The sequence below is a fragment of the Anas acuta genome, chromosome 9 (genome assembly GCF_963932015.1).
Source record: "Anas acuta chromosome 9, bAnaAcu1.1, whole genome shotgun sequence".
Lineage (NCBI taxonomy): Eukaryota > Metazoa > Chordata > Aves > Anseriformes > Anatidae > Anas > Anas acuta.
This window is the reverse complement of record NC_088987.1, coordinates 7,221,665-7,243,498: the sequence shown is the minus strand read 5'-3', so window position 1 is coordinate 7,243,498 and position 21,834 is coordinate 7,221,665. Positions and strand designations below refer to the sequence as shown.

Genomic DNA, 21,834 nt, shown 5'->3' with positions numbered 1-21,834 from the left:
CCCCAATCCCTGGTCTTGTAGGTCTGTGGGTGATCAGGGCTGTCTTTAAGAAGTGATGTGGAGCTGGAGCTCTAGGAAATCAATCCACCGGAGTTTGTGCATTGATCTGTTTGGAAGCATTAACCTGAGGAATTTCTCCATCTACACTTGTTTTCATTTGGGCGCATGTTCACAGGGATTGATTTTCTGAAGATCTGAGCATTGAATTAGATGTTTTTCTGGATGCACTGTTTCACACTCAGCTTTTGTAAGAAGCCATCAGCTGGGCTTTCACCTAATTTGACTGTCATTGAGATTCAGTGGCAGTGAGCAGGTTTGTGACTACGCTTTCCCCAGCAGCCCTGGAAAGGGCAGATTGCTCCTCTACCTGTAAAGGCTTTACCATCTCCTCACCCCAGTGCCACAGGAAAGGGGAAGCAAATGCAGATACCGCTGTGCAGTAGGGTCGTGTAGCACAGCTTGGGGTGAATTCCTACCCTAACAAAACACAGTGGCATCTTAACAGGTAGAAAAGGCACCAGTGTCATATTGTCTTAAGAGAAGTTGCATAGATACATACTGTGTGTGTGTGTGTATATATATATATATATATATATATATATATATATTTAGACTGTGTCCTCTGGCCATAGAAGATAAAGAGGAAGCCAGGCCACCCTGAGCTGTGTAATTTTTGGTGATAAAACATTTTGAAGGAGAAAGAAGGAAGTCACCGTGATGCTGCTGCCCCATCTTCCAGTGAATCCTGTACAGGTGCAGCCACGCCTGCCCCTTGCCAAGCCCCTAGAGCAAGAGGAGTGGATGCTCACTACTGCAGGCACTGATAGTGTCATTTCCCATGTCTTCATCCCCTGAAATCTCTCTCCCTACATCTCCTGCCCACTGCTCAGCCCCAGTGCTCCCGGGACTGTCCCAAATCACACTGAGACTGCTCCAAAACCATCTGGAAATGGAGCCACTGCTCTGTCACCAACAAAGAAGAGCTGCTCTTCCCTACTGCAACTTGGTCCCCTCCGGGTTTAGTACAGGTACCTTGTACCTGACGAGCTGGGTTCAGGTCAGACTGAGGAAAGGTACTAAGGTTCAGGGGTATTTTGGATGCAGGGTCTGCATTCAGATGCAATGTGTTACCAAAAGCTGATAAATATATGTGGAATGCCTTTGAAATGCTAACTTCCCCTGAAATGCCTGCTTCTTGACTATTTCTAAGCAGCACAAAGCTCCTTCCTAGACAGTCTGCTCCCTTCTCTCTCTTTTAATAAGCAGGAAGCATAGCATATGGCTGGAAAGAATGTGACAAGTATTTTCACATCCACCCAGCTCAGGAAAGAAGGGACGTTGTAAAACTTCAAGAAAGCTCAGATTCAGAGTAGACATCTTCAGAGAGAAGGGAGCCTGGAGCAGCAAGGTCTGAGGCAGGGGACTGCCTTTCCCTCCTGTCCCCCTCCTTTCCCCATGGGTGTAGGCAGCTGTGCCCTTCCAGGAGATGTTTCATTTCTGAACTGGTTGCAAGAGCAGCCAAAAAAACAGATTTCTGCTGCGACAGGCTCTGTTTAACACACTGTGCACTTGCTCTCCCCAGCTGCATTTTCCCTGTGCTCTTCTGAAGTTGGGTTTGCTGCTGAACTCCTTGTGTGGGTACACTGTGACCCATTTCAGCTCATTTGAACTAGGTTAGCTAAAGCGATGTAAAATGTAGGTCTTCTGCTGCTGTTGCCTCACTTGGAGTGAAATCCATTGGATGCAGAAGCCCAGTCCCTCGGCTGCTGTAAGTCAGTGCACCTCCTCTGACTTTGATGGAAGTTTGCGTCTTGTCTCCAGATGCAGGTCTCGCCTGGCATCTGGTACAATTTATCCTGCGTGGTGTTTATTTTAATAGCCTGATAAAACTGTTATTCTCAAGGGGAGAGAGAGGCTGGTAGCTGTGTGTTTAGCAAAAATCTGCACCCATGTAGATTCCATAAGTATTTGCTTCAAAGATGTAAACAGCACATTACCCAATTAAAGGAGCATCCTTAATAATTTATCAGGCAATTAACGTATTCATTGCCCTTTATCCCAGAGAGCTCCACCAGTGATATACAATCTGAACTTGAGTTAAAATGCTATAATAAATGAACAGCGATGCAGTGTATCAACCATAATGAGAACATTAAGGCAATGAAGGGTGGTTTGTCAAGAATAGAGTACATAACACAGTTAGTGGAGCTAACTTAATTTCTGGAAATACCACTGATCTTGGGTAGGGGCACGGAGGGGGATGTCTGGGAGAAGAAATCTCAGTAATAGGTTCTAGGGAAAATTTGCCCATTACGAAGTCAGAGATGGAAAAGGTCTGTCTCCCTAGTTGTTATTAATAAGCCTCCTGAGACTGGCATGAGAAAGGGAAACGAGTGACTGAGCGAGGAATTGTAGCAGGAGCAGTGTTTCAGCTTAGCTCTGACTGCTTGTCATAGCACGATATCACTTCGTGGTCGTGTAATGAAAAACAAAAGCAAAGGGGAGAGGAAAAGATAAAAAAGAAAATGCTTTTGCTACTAATTCTGGCCTGGATGTTTGAAAATGACCCAAGCGGTCAGGAGTCCAGTTCGCACTGGGTTATAATCAGACACAGACGCTGTTTCTCTTCTGAAAATCTCAGCCACTGCTGTAAAAATGCCAGAGCTGCACCCAGCCTCCTGTCTGGTGTGCTGGGAGCTGCTGCTGCTGTGGGCAAGCACCCAGAGAAGTGGAGGAAGTGTAACCATGCAGCTGGGAAGTGTTCAGCTGTGGTTGAAGAAGGGATGATGGCTCCATCTTCCCATTTTGAAATTGTACCTTAAGGTGGGTGAGGCGACCAAGGGCTGTTGTTACTGCTTTTGAATTTTTTTTCTAGCCAATTGAGATTTTTTTCTAAGCCAATTAATGGCGTGAACAAAGATGGGATGGAGGTGAATGGAGGTACAAAAACATTGGTTCCCACAGTTAGACAGCCACAGTTCCCTTTGCTCAACACTGAAGCTCAAATGTGTTGGCAAATGATTTCTTTTAATGGAAAACAAAGAAAAGAGACTTGTTCTCTGACAGCGGTGGGTTTCACAAATATTCACAATTACGTTGCCTGTATGTGTGAATGTGGCATGCTTTGGGAACAGGTTCCTGCAGCAGTGCTTTTAGTGCGTGAATTCTTGATCTTTTTCAGGTGGCACCCACTGTCTGCCAGTTTAGGAAATAACTGCCCTATTTAAGGCAATGTTGTGTGTTTGCTGGTTTATTAGCCAGCTTTGATAGACGTGTATGATACCTATGGAAAATTTAGTCATTAATACTGAGGTCTTAGCACAGCAGATGAGGCTAAATGTAGGTTGTCACTGGGAAAAATCCATCTAAAATCAAAAGAAGCCAACCGACCAAAGGCACGTTTTGGAGTCCTCTGCACGCAGCAAGGGCAAGAAGGATGTGGGCTCTGTTCCTGCCACCGTGACTGACTTGCTCTGTAACCTTGGACACTTTGTGCTATTATTATTTTTCTTTTGCTTATTTGGTCTCTTGTGAACTCTTTGGAGAATGAACAGCTGCTTGCCGCAGGATTGCGCGGTGCTTAGTGCTGTATGGCAGCTCGTAACAATAGCAGGGAGGGCGATTGGATAGTGAACACTATATTAACTAATTTGGAGTGGATTATATGGACTAGAACAGTGTAATTGAATGCAGGGCTAATCTTTTCCCCACCACTTGCAGTACATTAGCTCCATTTATTTATAATGCTATGCTTTCTCCTTCATGTGATGCAAAGGAAAGTCAGCCTCCTGTTATGAACTCACCAAAGATTTTTGGGGTGAGGATCTGTTCATTACTACATATCTGAAAGCTTTTGTAGATGTTGTTGGTCTCTGGAAGAAGGTACTTCAGGCCTATACATGGCTCTGCTATTTGAGCCTGCACCACAGCATCTGTGCAGGACCGCAGTGCTCCCTGTCCTCCTGGAGGAGCAAGCTGGGGAGCAGGACACTTCTCCCCAATCCTCTGCCCTAGTTTAATGAACAACCATTTAATAAAATGCCTTGGTTTGTCAGGTTACTTCAGAATCAACTTTTCACTGAACAAAGCTTAAGGACAAAATAGTACATTTAAATAAATGAATGAGCTATAAAAAAAAAATAGCAAAGCATACTTTTAATATTATACATAATGGATTTTTTGTTGTTGGTTTAACTCAGAAAACTTTTAGTTCCTTGTTCTAGGTTAAAGCAGCCACCTCCATTTCTTAGCTTAAGGCACAGAGAAAAGGCAATATCCCTGTGTTCTCCAGTTGGAGCCTGCATGTCCTTGCATTTCCCTCTTGCCTTCTGCACTTGGTTCCCCTCTTTGTAACTGAGCACTTGGATGCTGTTCAGCCTGCTGAGGGACTACAGCTGTTCTTTCTCTCTTCATCATTCTGGTCATTTGGCTGACATTTTGATTGTGCACCTCCAATTCCCCATTCCTGGATTCAGTCTGATTCCTTTGCAACCTTTGGAAGACAGAGCAGCAAGACCTTTTGTATTGCTATGAGATAAAACAAATGTCCAAGCTTCTTTGGACAGTCATAACTATTTTCTTGTGACTTAAGACAGTCAAGTGAGAAACAGCTTGTGTGGTTTACTGGTGCCCTACCTCATTGTAAGGGTTATGGGAACTGCTGAAGGTTCCTCTGCAGCTAGATACTGCCAGTATTTCCTTTGTATGACTGGTATTGCTTGACATAAAATTTAGAAGATGACTTGAACCAAAGCCAAAAACCCGATCTCCAATCCTCAGCAAACTAAGACAAATGCAGTCCTAAATGTACTGTGAAAAATACTTGAGTTGTGATGAATTTACAGGGAAAAAAATTACTATCTTGCAGAAATTGCAAGAATTTCTGTAGCATATAAGAGATATGGGGTTTGGTGACTGTTTGAATCCTCCTCATGTCATGTAATTTATGTTAATTAAATGCTGATGGCATCTGAAGAAGCATATTGATGGAAGATGTATTTGAGATACTATTATTAATTCATCATTCAGTAGCTAGTGCGTGAAATAATACATTCCTAGACTTTGATTTAGGACATTTCATTTTCAAAATTACCAAGCTCTTTTCTACAAAAATAACCCTTTGACACTTGTTTTAAAAACAAAAACAAAAAAACAAATGAAAAAAGCTCAGCCCAACCCCCCAAAATTTCATTGGAATCAGCCTGGTTGAACAGCTCTGAAGTAATAACTATTTATGCACTTCCAGAGCTATCGTGTACAGAGCATAGTTCTCCAGGACAATAAAACATTAATTTAAAATAATAACATTTAAGTATGAAGAACATTAAACTCAACAGCATCTGCCATGTTGTGCCCCAAGCTTAAATTTCAGCAGGTCTAAGGACATGACGACCTTCTCAGAAGCTCAGCAAGTCTTAAGTTTGCACCTAAATTTTGACCAGGTCCCAGGTAAGTAGGGTGCTTGTAGGTGCTCAAGAACAGCAGGAAGGGTTTGGGCAGAAAGCACAGGGGCCAGATTCCCACCATGTCATGATGCTCATTGGTGCTGGGGTTGCTTTTATTCACTGAGCATTGACAGATAACCTATGTTTTATAAGCTAATCCCTGGAACCAGCAGCACCCTACCACTTAGTTGCTTCCATTATGCTGAGCTTTCCTGGCAGAAGGGAGACTGTCTGCTCTCCAAAAGTTGTCGTTCTTCACTAAAGGTCATCCCTGCAACCTTCACCCATCCCTGTTCTGCCCGGTGTCACCAAGAGGGACTGACACACGTACCCAGCTGAATTGTCTGTACAGGTTTTTGGGTATTCACCCAAGTTTTACAGCTTCCTCCCCTCTCTAAGAGCATCATTGCCTCAGGAGCTGGAGAAGCGTTGCTGTTGACAAATGTTGTGTTAATGCACGAGGATGTGCACCCGTTCCTCATCACTGCGTGGAGCCCTGGGGATAAGTTTTGAAACGATGGAGAAACCTAGTGATGAGCTTCTCTGAGGCAATTACAAATGTAATGGGGAAGGGAATGAGGTAAGCAGTGAAAATCAAGGTGAAATTTCACAACTGACTGAAGCTGAACTAACTGTGGGAACTTGCTGAAGCTGTCCCATCCTCTACTCCCAGGTGCACAGCTTTTACCACTTTCTTCACCCAATATTACCACGTGAGGCAAACTGAACTGTTTTTTTTGGGGGGATATGGGGTTAGTTTTCAGGTGTACCAGTGAGCTAAAGTCAGAGGGAGATGGCTGCTTTTGATCAGGAGTGGAGTTGTAGGACTGCCAAACTGCAGTGTACCAGTGAAGGTACAACGCGGTGTGACAGCAGGATGTGGATGCACAGGTGCCAGCTCAAACACCTCCTGGACAGAACCGATTCAGGCCCTGATGGATCACTTGTGATTTTCTTTCATCTGTTCAAATGTTTGAACAGATTTGTTAAATTTTGCTTCTGTTTGACCTATTAATGGGAAATTAGGAGGTACAGAGAACAGCCCCGTGCCAACGCTAATGAAGCTCTGTGCCATGGATAGAAAATAGAGCAATGCCTTAGGGGCCAAACTGGGCTTCCAGTTTAGATCTGTTGCTTCCTAAGCTCCAGATTTGCAAGGTGTAAGTCACTTTTTTTCTTTTGCTCTTTACATTTTTTTTTTTTTCTTTTCCCCCAATATGACTTCTGGAGGATATACCTGCAGCCTTTGCCCCTTCTATCTCAAATACATGGTGGGCATTATCAATGTGTTAAGCAGGTTGCTAGGTGTGCTTCTCCTCCTTCCTTCCCCCTTGTATCAGCTTCTTTCTCACCTTGCTGGCGTGGCTGGAACCAGATGCTGACACAGGATTTTAATGGGTGAAGAAATAGTACTGAAGTGATGTAAACTTTTGCTTTGATTACAGAAGGCACTGATAGCCCTGAGAGGTGGGGTCTGGATGTATGTTTTTACTCTCATAGCCTGCTGCATGTGGCTATGAAACACCCTGCTCTGATTGTTACTGAAGGAGCTCATGTTTATTTCAGAGACGTGCAGTGCTTCTTGGTGGTGCCAGCCTTTAAGTTACATCAGCGTTACACTGCTCCTGCTCCCTCAAGGAGTGTGGAAAGTCCACATGAACGTGCTCAGTCTACCAGCAGGATGATGCTGGAGGTTTTAGTCAGCTCTCGATGCATGTAGGCTGCTGAGGCAAGACACCGAAGCGGCAAAGGCAGGCAGAGGCATCTGCTGCAGCCACTCATTGGGTGCTGGTGTCCCTGACCCATCCAGAGGGTGAGGTGGCAAACTGCACATCAGAGCTCTTGCCACTAAAACATCCAGAGTCCTGGTCATGGCAAAACCCTCCTGAGAGGGTCAGGAATGAGGACACAGCTGTGCTGACTCTGCTTGCTGTGCTCCCCTGCGGCCCACCAACCCATCTGTCCTGCTCTCCCAGGGCTTCCTTAAGCAGTATGTAATGCGTGGCCGAATTTCTGGAGAGTGGCCACCTCTGTAAGTTGGCAGAAAATGATTTACTGTCTTTTTTTTTTTTTCCCCATGTTGATTTTTTTTTTTGACAGTTTTAAAAAAATAAAGGTTCTTAAACCTTTTAAACCTTGGATAAAGTAAGAGGTCAAACCAATGCCAAGCCAAGGAGGCAGCAGAAATGTGCCAGCAGGACAAGGGGATGTGTGGCCACTGCCTCTTTTGATCAGGTCTCCCCTGCCCCAGTCCTTCAGTGCTTGTAACGCTGCAGGTTGGGTGCATGGAGCTGTGTGACACCCAAGCTGCTCTGCTGAAGTGAGGAAATGTCGGCTTCACAGTGCTCATAAGCAACTGGAAGAATTGGATATTTGGTATTAGCCTCTGGGGACTTTTATGTTTGCACCATCAAGAGAAATTAAGTTCTGGGAAAATATATTTTTAAGCACCTGTGTGGAAAGGATGGAGTTGTTCCAGATTGCAAACAGCCACTTTCCCATTGTGCTCCCTGAGATGGAACAACCCCGGAGTCATTCTGCTTTTTGCTCATCACCATTCGGTTTGGTGGATTATTTTAGTTAAACGTAATTCCTGCAGCATCTCAAATGGTAGCTGGAAAACTTTCCATGCAACTTCATCAGGTCACTTAGAAAAACACATCCTGCCTGTTGCATTTTGCTGAGGAAGTTGTGTCACTCAGGTAGGTGTGAAAGGAGCTGGAAAACAGTTTGTGCGTGTTTGTGCGGAGCAGGACAAGGTGGCTGATCACTTGGATTCCCCGTTCAGGCTGTGCTTGGGGAAGGCTCTGATTGTCCCAATGATCAAAGATGTTCATTCATACAGACTGCTGCCTGGCTGCAGTCTGCTAATGGTGGTGTCTGGCCAGGGAATTCCAGCTATTAGCAGCTGTAATATATGGGCAGTTTTACTTAAGAAACCTGAAGCTGGAAATTCTTAGGAATTGCTTTTTGACCTTGAAGGCATTTGGCTGTCTGGAGGATTGGCTGGAAAGGGCATCACCTGTAGACAAGGCCAGGAGCTACTTGTGTCTCATGCTGGTTGCTCTCATGGATTTGGGCATTTCTGTAGCAAACTAGGATGAATATCACTTCATAGGACTGATATTCACCTTTGCTTTTTGGCTTCCTCATACCCCAGGGCTGGGGTGTGGTGCAAGATCAGGAGCTGTGGGGTCTGCAGAGCACAAGAACTTCTTCGCTTCTGCATCACATTCACGTCCTCTTTGTTTCTGCATTTCAGTGGTTTTATGTACATCCACTTGTCTGGGGACTTGTCGTTTTATTTGTAATCTATTGTTTTAATTATTTTCTGTGAAGGTGCCCAAAGACCTTGGGGCATTGAGACACACATACTTTATTTTATTCATTAATTATTCATTATTGCTAACTACTTGCTACAACATAGTCAGCTGCACCAATGTGTCTGTGTGAACCCTCTCCTGTGGTAGCAGGGTAGCTGCTTTATTAGCCTGACTTTCCTTGGTTGGTGGTCAGACTGCTAAAATAATTGGGATGGAAAATATTTCATGTGGCCAATAGCTTTTTTTTTCCTGATGTGAATCTAAAAACTAACCTAAAATTCATCAGATGGAATATAGGCTCCTTAAGCAACATCTGAGGATCCCAATCTGTTGCTGATTTGTCCCAAAATTGCTAGGAGAAAGATTTACAACATGGGTAAAAGGGCTTAAACTGCCTGACTGCTCCCCCTCATGAAATCTGTGTCCTCCTCTCTTTGCAGTTTCAACCAGGTCTGAAACTTCTCCAGTTACCTCTGTAGTTCAGTGCACTGGTAGTATTCTTCCTTGCATTTTATTTTAAACATAGAAATAAACACAGAAATGTTAAAAATATAAATAACCCTGAGCTGACACAATTTCCCCTTCCTAGCTGACTGCTTTGTGCACCAGGATACAGTCACATTTTGTCTGCAATCAAGACTGGTGCTACAGAGCTAAGTTCAGTGATGGTTGTTTTGGAGAGATACTTAGTCTCAGTTCTTGCTTTTACTCATTTCTTGTCCCTCTGCAATCTGACTTCCACCATTTGCCTGCACTGATTGCTATAAAAGACAGGCCTGCCATGAACCTGCAGATGCCATCCCAACTTATTTCCATAGCAGGAGAAGCGTGTACCTGGCCAAAGCACAGTGACCTCAGCCTGCCTTCTGCCCTAACACTGCAGTTCATCCCACCCCTCGGTATCAGGGCTTATATGGGGTTTTAAATGTACTTTTAGCATGTGGTAGAGGTCTGAGCTACAGCCCAGGAGGGAGCTGTGGTCCTCTTGCCAATGCCCTGCAGCATGTGTGGCTGTAGGTCAAGCCAGATGCCATCACTTGGGGCTCCTTGTGCAGGTGCTGCTGGAGGACACCTTGCTTTGGAGCTGGTTAAATACAGCTCTGATGAGCAACAGCTTTAAACAAGGTCCTTTGAAGCCTCAGGGAAATTTTAACAGGCTGTGTGAAATTTGTTTTGGGGTTTGGTTCAAAATAACTAATAACTGCTGAACATTTTATGTTTGGCTGGAGGGGAAAAGCTCTTAATTAGTTAATTGATTAGTAATGGGTCAGAGAGAGGTTGAAATTTCTCAAGTGGACTGACGAGGCTAGAATTTTTCCAGGAATGGGAGGACAAGATTGCAGGTGGAGGAGAGCTGTGTGAAATATCTAGTGACACCATTTTGTCCTCCCAAAAGAGTGTCTTTTCAGAGACAGCTCCAGCCCCTGAACTGGAGTGTGCGCCTCTGGAAATAAAGCTCCCCTGCACAGGAAAATCAATGCAGGCTGCTGGGTATTGGTGTGATGAGCAGGTCCCATGGGACCGACAGGAGAATGTTTTTAGTGTGTTGAGGATGTTTCTGGGAGCTCTGAGAAAATCCTCTTTGGCTTCATGGACTCATCAAAAAATCCCCCTGGGAGTCTCTGGTCACCATGACTGTCTGTTCAAGAGATTTCTGCATCTGGTTGATTAGCATGTTGGATTGCTCCAGTAATCAAGGAAATTAAGTCTTTAGTGTTACGGACAGATTTTCTGACAGTCCTGGAGAGGGCTGGGAGGAAGCTTGGGTGAAAAATCCCAGCACTGGAAGGGTAAATCAAGCACTTGGCATTGTCGTCAGCTGTTTAATGGAAGACAGCTCAATCTCTGGCTCAGTCAATCCCTATAGATTGAGCCCATAGCTATTATCAACTTTTCCTACGTCCTTTCTGCTTGTAATTTTAACTCCAACTCTCAATTATTTTAAATGAAAGGCACAGCAGTGCTGTAGAGGAAGGAAACAATGCTTCCCCAACACGTTTTTTGAGCACACTTTTCTCTGCACGGAGCTTAACTTCTGCCTGTTGTCTGCACAGATTGGTACCTTGAGTTTATACCTCTCTTGGTGCCTCGTTGCTGTTGTTGAGCAGCCCCAGTGCAATGCAGCCGGCAGTACCTGTCTGTGCCCCTCAGTAGTTACACACCCATGTTGTAAACACTTTAAAGAAAATGCTCTTGGGAGAGCACAGCCCATTGCACACAGTTGTGAGAGTCTCTAGCAGGATTGCATACATTAAATGGTTAGCATCTCAGATGTTTTTCAGCGTAATTTTCCCTCTGTTGCTCTCTCTGGTACTCCCACTGCTCTTGCAGCTCCTGGACTGAAGGAAAGGACTGGAGTCAAAGCAGGACTTGTGTGTTTTCATGGCCTCTTGCTGATCTGTCTGGAGATGTCTAGCAAGCAAGGCAAGAAAATGCTGGAAAAGTAACTGTCAGTGCTCTTGAACTTGCCAGCAGCTTTGGCGCCACACTCTAAGAGGACCCCAACAACCTATGTCAGTGAGTGCCCAGTGCTGCCGCGGCTGCTGGGAGGAGCTGGGCTGAAGAACGGCAGAAACAGCCTGGCCAACCTGAGCTCCACACTTGGCTGCAGGCACTCAGCGAGTATTTTTAGCTTTCACACGCTCCCCAGCACCGAGGTGTTAATTTTGCAGCACCCCGGGCTGCGGCCTACAACTGTCTGTCTCGCGCAGCCCTGCTGTCTGCGTCGCGTCAGACCCGGGCACAAAGCCAAAGGCTGGAGGCATTGGATATGGCAGCAACAGGAGCATCCCATGCCAAAGCCACCTCCTAGGCCTGGGTTAATAGAAAACAGCTCAAATGCTTGCTCAGTTTGAGAAAAGAAATGTCAACATGTCCTGGCTACCGAAGGCCTTAGCGTGTAATTGTGTAGAGACTAAAACTGCAGAGAGTGATAAACTCCGAGAGTGTCTCAGCATTTATGGGAACGAATACCCCATGCATTATCATCTGATGTTATCGTATAAATTATCACCTTCTCTATACCTCCTGGTTGTCCTATAGCCCTTCCTAACGCTGCTCCTGGCTGTGCAAGGAGCAAGGAGGAACCCGGTACTTCACACTGCGCCTCACACAACAGAAGTGCAACATTATTCTGACAGCCGTTCTGCTTGGGGCCCTTGTGCCTGGAGCACATCCAAAGCCATCTGCCCCGCACCTGCGAGACGAGCAGAGCTAATCTGACACCGCATCTGCCTGCTCTGACCAGTGCTCCTCGGAAACGCAGCAATGGCTCAGACCGACATCTGTAGAAACTGGATTTCACAAGGCTTGCTGCCACGTACACGTCAGTCCGTGCTCAAAGGAGAGAGAAAAACATGAGTGTGAAAGGATCCTACCTTTGATGCACAGTTGCCATAGTGAAAACAAACTTCTTCAGCGCAAAGGATGCGACAAGGTAAAAGTTTGCTCTTAAAGCAAGTGGCTTGATTATGTGGAAATAATGGAGGGAAGAGCCGCAGGGAAGGAAAACAATCCTTTAGAAATTTCATCATGGAACATGTGGGACAAAGGAGCCATTGAAAGAGGCTTTAACACATCGCAGTGATGGTGCTTTCAACAGGTCTTGCCGAAGTCTGAAACCATAAGCTTTCAAGCATAACGTGCTAATGATGGAGATGGGGCATCATCCGCAGAAATGCTGAAAAACAGAATTTCTGTCCGAATCCTCCCTGTCTTAGACTGTCAAGAACATATGTGTATACAGTACGTGTTCAACACCAGAAGTATCAGCAGAAAGACTTTACCAAGGAATAAAGAACTTTGTAGACAGAAACTTGAAGGTATAACACGCAAGCAAATTCTCTTTGCTGCCTGTTGCAATCTTCTAACGAGCAAAAAAAGGAACAGAAAGCTAACAGCTTTTTGCCAGCAGGTCATCTTCAAATGTGTAATTGGTACCAAATTGTGATGCTACCAAAGCTAACAAAAATTGTAACTGATGATCAGAAAACAGCATTTTCTGAACACACAGAAGTTTTTCTCCCTGGTTTTATAGACCCTGTTAAGTTAATTTAGCTGACCCTGTGGGGAAGAGATAAGTGCTACAGCAGCTTACAACTATCCTGCTCCCTAAGTGCCTGCAGCTGCTCCCCATGGTCCCCTCCTATCACTGCCTCAGAGCTGTTTTGATGCCAGGCATATATATATATATATATTTTCTCTCCTGTATTAAGGCGTTTTTTAATCTATTTGCCACAATATGCAGGTGGAGTCCCTGACCTGTGGGAACTAGTCCGCAAGGATCATGTGCCCTGTCTGTGATCACAAGGTCGCTTTATGCACCACAGGGCAAATCCTGGGGCTTCTACTCAGATTTTCTTGACTGTCATTTTAAGCCAAAGATCTCCTTTAGACATACTGTCTGTAAGTATGTCTGTATTAGTGCTTATGCCATTCTCCCAGCAACCATCTCATTTCCATGTCCCAACATTTCTCCTTCTTTTGCCTTGGACAAGCTCAGAGCAGGCCTAGGTGGGATGCTGTGACTTGACCCAACTCTGACTGAAGTCAATGCAACTTCTCTCTCTTTCTTCCCATTCATTTAACATCCATCAGGGTAGGGTTTTACAGATGGGGACAATGTTTGCAGTAGTGTTAGAGCATGGCAAATAAACACCAATGGCCACTATATCTGTAGAAAAGAGATTTGTCCCACTGAGCTCGCCATGCGGGGCAAAGGTAGTCAGAGCACATTGAAAAGACACCAAAAGTAAGGACCCAAAGGTAAGAACAAAAAGCAAGAAAGTCTGCTCCACATATACATGAGAATTTTTTGACCCAAACCAACACGTTGTTTAGATAATGGAAATTATTTAACAAAACAGTATCTGGGGATTTTTAGCTGGTGCAGATGAAAGGCGCTCATCCTTCCCTCCCTGCTGTTTGTAAGTCTCCAGCTTCTCACCTCATGGTGGCACGACTCAAAAGTGGGCTTTTATCTGAGGGAATGAAATTTAGCAAAAAAAAAATATTTTTTATAAAAGCAATCTGCTCCCTGAGAGTGGGGTGGGAAACATTACAGCTGCAGTATTTAATATAATTTAAAAGCTGATTACCCTGCATGTGGAATAACTGCTTTTCATAAGGCTTTCTACTATGTATGGTACGCACCCTAATTCGTATTAACGGCTCCTAAGGAGCCATCATAGTTTATCAAGAAAGTAATATGCATTTTAAACGCACTCAAATAGAGATTTACATGATAAACTTAATGACTCCAGAATGTGTTATTAGCTATCGTACACTCCCAGAAGCAGTCACTCACTTCTGGCAAATTAGATAATTCAAGAAGCCCATAGAAAACTTCAGCCCAGAATGGAGCTGTTGCTCAGCCACTCGATGGGATTTATTTCACGCATAAAGGGGTATTTTCCACCTCCACCTTGTTATGGAAAGCAGCAATTTTGTGGACAGGAACATTGCTATGAATCCCTTCTAAAGAAAACACACCATTAAATGTTAAAGCTCATTATTTATTTTAAAATGGTCTTATATTTCTTGCAATGTTTCCTTGCAATTGTCCTGTCAGCCCGATGCTAAGTAAGATATCAGTATAAACCAGTTGCACAATATCTGTGAAATATTGCTGGAAGATAATAACGTTGCTGAGATGATGTTTTTTAAATCATGCCAAGAGCCAGATGCTAAATTAAGTGATAGCTTCCGTAAGGCCAATGGAAAAATTAATACCGTGAAGAACTGGGGCTAGCAACTGCATTTCCCCCAGCAAGATGAGATCAAAGTAACTGTGAATACGAAAATTCAATGACTCCTAATTGTGCTGAAGATTAGGACCCCCATGACACAAAGACTTGCATGGAACAAGAGAAAATACATCCTAGGGAAAAACTGCATGCTCCAAGTAAAAGGATTAACTGACCTTTCTACGTCCTAGTCCTGATAGTTTGACTTTAAATATACTTCTTACTGAGACTGGCCATGTCCTTAACAGTGAGCGGTGATTTACATTTTTTACCACTGAATTCCGAACTGACATTTTCATGCTGTCAGTTCTCCACTTTTCAGCTATCCCATATTTGCAATTATTCTTATGGGAAAATATGAATATTCTTATGGTGGAGCACAGCCCGTTAGTGTGCATGCTTTGCCCCTGCCTCTGCATGGGCGAGGAGATGTGGTCAGCCCAAAAAGGGAGGAGAGCACTCAGGGCCCCGGCTCATCCTGTGCATCACCATGCAGTCAGTGCACTGCCTAGCTGCTTTATTTTTTTGTTGCAAGATTATAAGTCTTTACCTTATCTTGAGTGGCATGGTCGGTGTCCGCTCACCATTGCAGGGCGTGTGCTACAGAAGATTGTGGCTTGCTGCGGTCAGGGGAAGGATGTAATGAGGGAAATGGGACTGAAGAGGAGGAGCGTTTTACCGAACTGACCTGCACTATACCTGCACCTCAGACTGGTACGGCAGAGCAGAAAAGTGCCCATGAGTTTGAATTATGGCTGAGCAGGGCAAAGCAGGAGCAGTCCCATGGGCAGGTGGGGCTGGTTGTGTGGGAGCGATGTGCTGCAAGCACCTAGCGGTAAGTGCAGGGCTTGTGTTACCCAGAACTCGTTATCCACCGGCCTGCAGAGTAATTAGTATGGCAAAATCCCATAGAGCAGGTTAGCGCAGAAGCAAAGAGCACCGGGGGTGGACTTGATGGACTGTCCTTGCAGTCTGCAATCTGGCTTGGGAGGCGCTCCCCACCGTGTCTGCCATGGGGCCAGAGAATTAAAAGGAGGAATGAAAATACACCGAGTGTAGCCAGGCTGAGCAAGCATCACCAGCTGGGTGAGGAGCCAGCAGGAAAACACTCTCTTGGCTAGCTCCCACCTTGATGGTCCTCTGAGCTGTTGTGGTTTTTTAAAAGCTTTATAAAGGGAAAACCAGAACAGACTTATTTTACCTTGGTGCTGCACCATCACTGCAAGCATGTTTAAATAACATCTCCCAGAGCATGAGCTAAGACAGGGAGCTGCAGTGAGTGTGTTCAGAGGTGGGGTATTTGGGTATTTGCTTGGAAGCCTTGCTGTTTTTAAAGTGCTGTGCAGAGGGGACTGAAGGAGCAGGGGTAGGTGGCTGCCTTTGAGGAAAGGGATTGTGCCCTTTCTGTTTAAAAACATGGCAACTGTGGGGGGTTTTGTATTTGTTTTGTAAGGCGGTGATACCTGAGCTACTGCCTCTGGGTCTACCCAGGCTGCGTTTAGGCCATGCACAAGGCAGGAGCCCTGGCTCATCCCCAGCTGCCCCAAGCTCATTACCTGTTTGCAGAAAGGCTAAATGTCCATGAATGCAGGCAAATCTGAAAAACTGGGCTGCCTCCAAGTGAGCCGCAGCTGCCTTTTGTGTAAATGACACACAGCTTGGTCTTGTGTTGGGGTTGGAAAGGAGGAGGTTTGGGAAGTGCTGCACTATCTGAGGTCTGGGCAATGTGACTGGGAGCTGGGCTTGCATTCCCTCTGTCCTTGTCTCATTGTAATCTTGCCTTAGATCTCACTGGTTTGATAAACTCTGTAAATACGCATTTAAAAATAATGTTATTTCCATGTAGGTTCCTCTTCCCAGAGCTCCTTCAGCTGCCTCACTCTGTTGATCCCATCTTGAGCATTATGTGAGTTTCTGGCAGGTTTAATTGGAAAAACAAACAAACAAAAGGGACCATAAAGTGTTCCTGTAAGAACACAAGGAAGTTTTCCTTCCTTACCCCAAAGCTAAACTTTTATTTTTGGGCTTGAATTTTAGGTGTGTTTGGGATCTGTTGACACAAAACGTAGGGTTTAGTAGTGACAGGATGAAAACAAATCTGGCTTTATTGATTCTCCTTCCCATTTTAAGTGATCACAGACGCAGCGGCCGTAGCACAAAGGCTCAGACGTGCTCACTTCACCTTAGGTGTTTACTTATGCCAGCCTAGGTCAGACTTTGAAATGAATTTTCTGCAAATTTGTTTGTATGAAGTTTGGCACAAAGCAAATTTGAAACTTGGCACGGCAGCGGCGAAGGGGAAACCATTCAGAAATGCAGAGCAAGGAGCCTGGCAGCGTTTCAGCGCTATTTACCTTCAGCTGGAAACCTCACTTGTAAATACCAGAGCTAGTCAAAGGCACACCGTGCTCCTCTCTCCTCTCCTCCTTCACTAACTTAGTTGTCAGTAACTGCCAGGCCAATGGGCCTGTGTTATCCCCCAATGTCTGTCACAAAAAATTGTGTTACTGAAGTAGGTAAGCAACCGGCTCGGTGTGGGAGTGCAATTCCTGAGGTGGAGGGGCCATTTCTGTGGGTTACGTGAATGCTCTGATTAATGATACTTAGCACTAATAAATTGGATTTTGGAGCAGTCATAAAAATTCATGCTTCAGGGCTTAATCTCTGTCAGGACGAGACCTTCGTTGGCATAGATCATCCTGTGTTTATCAATTAAGGAATTTCTGGTTCCTCCCTTGGGAGCCTGCTGCTGGCTGGCTTTGGGGACAGGGCTGTCCCCAGGCACAGGTGGCAGCTCTCATGCTAGGCTTGGTGACCAGGGGGCATAATTCCACCACGGTGGGCGTAAAGGATATTGAATGGGGTTTATCCTTTGTGCTGGGAGACTGACTGCTGACTTTGGTATAGGCTTCCTCTGTGTTTTTGGACAATGCACATAATTTTCTGTGCCTCTGCTTTCACATAAGAGAATACCACTTTCCCCTGCCTTTTCAGTCCAAACACCAACTCTCTGCTGGGGAGGAATCTGCTCTTGCTATGGGCTTGTGCAGCTAGTGCCTGGTACCATACAACCATGGAGCACTGATTGAATTCGAGGATTTTGATTTTTAGCTGTGATGCTGTTGCCACTCTCAGTGATAAGGATGACAGCTGCAGCTTTGCATTTTCTGAAGTTTATTGGTTTTCACATTTTGTTTTTATGTTTCATTTTCTTGCAGTAAAAGCTACTTTTCACGCATAATAGCCTGTTTATTCGGTTTTTAAATTGTGAGGCTGGCAAGTAAAGACAGCTAGGAGTTAGCAGAAGGTGAAGTAATTTCACAATATCACTAGAATCTGAATGAAGAAATCAGGGTTAATTTATGATAAAATGCTTTCTTTGCAACACATGTTTTGTCCTATTCATCCAAATTTAGTGAAAAAGATAGCACTGAGCAAGACACGTCTGAAATCTCTGGAGCTGGGAAGGTGCTGTCATATATAATTTGTAACTGTTTTCTCATGTCTGGAAATAAGTTAGAGATGAAAAAGATGAGTTAGAGAGGAGAGGAACTCTCTTTGGATCAGCAATGTTTCATAGTTATGTGCATGTGAAAGCCAGAAATATCACACATAATATTACACATGAGAGGGGATGGGAAAAAAAAATACTGTCCAGGGAAATGCGTATCTGAGAATTTGAGCTGCAGATACTGCTTTGGAAAGGGCAGATGTGCTTCTGTAGTTACTATGAAACCTCATGAATGAAAATGTTCTTCTGGATTTATGATTTTATACAGTGCAATTCAATGGCAGGCAACAAGCTCTTTCAGAGAAGAGATGATGGCCTGGTTCCAGGGATGCTGTAAATACAGCCTTCCCCCCACCAGAAAAAAATATTCTGACCAAAAGAGCCAAAAAGCAGCGTGGTCTGTAGTTACCCCTCCACCTTGCTCTTCCCCAGCCAGACCAGCACTGCTGTGCTCCTGCCCGCCCTGGGATATCAGCTACCGCACAGCCAGCCTCAGCTAGCCACAGAATAAACATTCGGTTCCTGCGATGTGGCAGCCCATTTGCAGCTGCTGCTGTCCCAGTCCCTCATCACTCCCTGCTGCTCACACCGAACAGTTCAGAAATACGAATGAGGCCTCCAGGAAAGCGAGGCAGCTGGGGAGAAGGTGTGTGTGTGTGTCTCACTGCTGGGCTCTTTGCCCTGTCCTTACCCGAGGAAGGCCAAGGGGGCTCTGTGCTGGCTCCTAGGCAGCCCATGATGCTGGGGACCAGCAGCATGACAGAGGAAGGGTCCAGGAAAGCTGGCCAGAGGTTATTGCTTTTGTACATACAGTATTTCATTCAGAGCCCATGTGGTTTTGCATGTGGCACGTTGCTGGGATTGGGGAGGACAGAGTGGCTGGCAGGACGTTGCCAGTGGCATGGCAAACACGGCCAGCTAAGCGCTGTCCTGCTCCATGCTGTGCCCTTCTGAGACACTGCAAAAAACATATCCAGGTGCAAATCTTGCACAGCAAATGTGCATACATTCAGGGTTTTAATTCCTCCTTAAAGGATGCACTCGGAGCTGCCAGACTGCAGTAGATTTGACACAGAGATGGGAAAAGTCTGGGGCATTGGGGGTGACACCAAACACTGGTTGTCCTCCTGTGGGAGGGCTCCATCTGCCTTGGGGACTGAACTCAGCCGAGGGTCTGGCAGTGGGTCACAAATTGGTGTGATACTGATGGGCTCCAGCGCTGCTGGGATCATGTCTCAGCAGGGTCCCCTCTGCATGGGACCCTCCCCAGGAGCTCTCTGTAAAGTCACCCAACATGTTTGGGAGGGTGGCAGCAACAAGCTGCTGCCTCTGCTCCCGCTGCATGGGGAATCTCTACAGGATCTGATGTCTCACCAGTGTCGTGTTCATGTGCTGCCTCTGAAGGCAGGTAATTGCTCTTGATGGCTGTGTGTTTGTCCACCACCTGGCACAACCTGAGGCTTTCAGCAGCTACTGTGTCACACGCATCAATAATAAATATACCAATTAGATGCGATTAGTTTGGGAACTACTTTGGGTCATGCATCATGAATGGAGGTGTGCAAAAAATTGCCTTATGTTAGGTGGATGAACCAAATGCATGGGTGTTCATCCTGATCTTATAGAAGGGACTTGCTCCTGCACCTCAGCTTGAAGCAGCTAACAACCTGAGTGCTTCATCACACAAAAAGACAACCAACCAACCAAAACCAAAAACCACTGAGACTTTCAATACTAACGACACTGTTACAAACTCTCTAACCTGTAAGATATGACACCTATGAGTTGTTTTATGGGGGCATGCTGAAAATGAAAGATAAATTGCCTTGTTTTCCATTTCCCATGGAAATCCAGAGGAGCTCTTGATGCCAAGGTGCTTTGAAAATCCAGCCCTTAATTTGGGCAGTGTTCTTTGAAGACAAAGTGATGGTGTTGGTGGTATTTGCAGCTTTTGGCAGATCCCAAATTTGTGATACCATTTTTCTATCTCCCATCAGCCAACATAAGGCGGTACACAACCATACCATAATGAAAAGAAGAGCAAGTGGCTTTGTCAGACCTCTGATGAAACGTTCGTATTTGATTTTGTCTCACCTTTAAGACAAGAATCAGGCTGCTTTTTGTCCAAACCAGTTTGTGTGTCTTTAGTTGATAACAGGGCTAGAAAAAGCCTTTATACCTGGTCTCTGGCTGTCCCTGGCACTATGCTATATAATCCCTTCTATTGGGTTATCAAACTCCATCATAAACTCTCCATCAGGGTTTTTTGCCTCCATTATTGAAGGACACTTTTATACTCTGATCCCTCTAGGGTAAGGCAATTTGACACCTAATATGGTTTCCAAGGCAGAATGTATTAAGAAGGCAAGATTCAGCAATAACGTTTATTCTCTGATTGCCTTTATAAACTCCTAATGCCTCTTGGCACACTTAGCTTTTTATATCCCTGACATATGCACAAGAGAGGAAAGTTATCAGTGTGAAGAAAAGCAAAAATCATTGAGGATGCTGCCACAGGTGACTATGATATTTATTCATGCACATCTGGGGGACTTCTAAGGCTTATGGAAAGGCTCAATAGAAATTACAGGGTTTTGTGGATTTTTTTAGCATTAACAGTTGTTAAATATGTCAAAGCTGGTGGAGGAACTTTGCAAAGACAAATGCATGAGCAGCGTGACAGCTGGTGAAGCTCATTGACAAATTCTAGTAAGACTGATTGGAAAGAATCAGCTCAACTTCTTGTGTGTTGGGGGAATTTAAATTAATTATGTTTTAACCACTTTGGAGGCAGACCTAAGAATAAATTTGTGGAGCCCAACTGTAAGTGGCTGTTCGATAAGTGGGAGAGGAATAGAAAAGTAATCAACGTTTTAGCTGTGTACAGAATGAAAAAGAAATCAACTACTGAAAATATTATTACAATGTCATTAGCATAAATCAATTGCATGCTCTACTCTCAGAATCTTTTTTCATTTCTGGTTATCCTATTTCATAAAGTCTCTAATAGATATAAAAAGAGCGCAGAGACTGGCAGTGAAAATGATTAGGGACACATGGAGATTTTTGCGTGAGGGGAGGCAATGAACTGGGACTGCTTAGAGAAAAACAGCCCAGCAGATCCAAAGAGCATTTTGGGTGCAAAACCAGGTTCCCTGACCACCTTGCCTGCCTCTTGCCTAGCCCTTAGGGTCCTTAAGCTCCATAGGTATGTTGGGTTTTCAGTTTGAGGCCTCAGAGGCTCAGGGCTGTGTATGAGTGCCAGCTGCTGCTCCTGAGGTGGGTCACAGAAAGGCTCTTCCAAAGGGTCCTGTCCCGAAGCCTTGGTGGAGGGGTCACCACACGCTTTCCCTGCCAGCACATGGCTCTGGCACCCAGTTTTTGGGGAGCAGCCAGCACAACGCTGCTGGCTCTGAGGGATTTCCTCCTCCCTCCTGCCAGAGCCAACTGCTAAAACAAAGCTTCTGGAAATTCTTTATCGTACTAAAATGTTTACAGCAGGATACACACCCCTGGCTTAATAGGATTTATAAAAGTGGCCTAGAAATTTCTGGAGGTGAAGAGAACATACATGTATATCAGTTTTATGGAGCAAGCTGAATAGTTTGCAGATTACGGTGTCTCGTGCTTGAAGTCAAACACGTAGCCACGGCAGGCTCGGGCAGGGCTCCCTCCTTGGCAGGGGACTCTGCAGCTGCCCAGCCAGAGGGCTTCGTGCCATCCCTGGGGGACAGAGCTGGGCTGGTGGGGACACGAGGCACCCCTAGGTACCCTGGGGGTCCCATGGACAGACTTCTGAGGGCATTTCACCA

At 45.1% G+C, this 21,834-nt stretch overlaps 1 protein-coding gene and 1 long non-coding RNA gene across 10 annotated transcripts in view; one reads left to right on the top strand and one right to left on the bottom strand.

Annotated features, from left to right (window-relative positions):
- LOC137860961 (calcium-activated potassium channel subunit beta-2) overlaps positions 1–21,834 on the bottom strand; it is a 128,444-nt gene that overhangs the window by 53,506 nt on the left and 53,104 nt on the right. The gene's annotated exons all lie outside the window — the stretch shown is intronic.
- Positions 1–21,834, top strand: part of LOC137860962 (uncharacterized) — a 51,044-nt gene that overhangs the window by 20,059 nt on the left and 9,151 nt on the right. Inside the window, exon 3 of one of the 3 annotated variants that reach the window (XR_011099283.1) lies at positions 11,113–12,636. The exons of 1 other annotated variant lie outside the window; for it this stretch is intronic. This is a non-coding gene — a long non-coding RNA (uncharacterized lncRNA). One more of the 3 variants, XR_011099284.1, reaches the window with a different exon arrangement.